Source organism: Penaeus monodon, chromosome 15 (assembly GCF_015228065.2).
Source record: "Penaeus monodon isolate SGIC_2016 chromosome 15, NSTDA_Pmon_1, whole genome shotgun sequence".
NCBI lineage: Eukaryota > Metazoa > Arthropoda > Malacostraca > Decapoda > Penaeidae > Penaeus > Penaeus monodon.
The window spans coordinates 5,412,986-5,413,686 of record NC_051400.1 but is presented as its reverse complement, the minus strand read 5'-3'; positions in this window follow the sequence as shown (position 1 = coordinate 5,413,686).

Here is a 701-nt window from a genome sequence, read left to right as displayed (position 1 = left end):
GCTTTTGAAAATGGAAAAAAATGTCGATCGGTTCTTGATACGCCTTGTACAATCCCCGGGCTACTAGTCTCGTTCCTGCTAAGTTCTGAAGCACGAGGGCAATACATGTGGTGTTTACACGCAAATTATAATCAGCACTTACATTGGTTTGTTTCAATTTTGACATAATAAAATAGGCTTCCTGAAAATAAAAAAATAAGTTTTTTGAGGGGGAGGGGGTCTCCAAAAAATTGAAATGTTGAAAATTGTGAACCACCCCTAATGATATCAATGATAAAACTAAAGTTATGATAACAATTATACGGATATTATCAGCAATGGTAATCACAGTATTGTTATATGTACGATACTAATATAAGTGAGAGTGGTTGCCATAATGTAATAACAATCATTAATAAAAAAAAAAACTAACTCCGGTGACGGTATAATAAGAAATATAAGAATATCATTAAGCAACAATTCGACAGATAAATATCTTTATTTTACTAACCATGATCAGTTTTCTGTTGACAAGATAAACCCATTTTCGAAAATATTGCTGATCATTATATTTTCTCTATATTGTCTTCAGCGGCTGACCCTTGACACACAAATCATGTTGATATATAATGAATGAGCTCCTCAACCTCTTTTTTATGACAGTGCAGTACTATTTGAGATTCCTCTTCTGTACATTTAGTCACGCACTGACGTGTACTTCC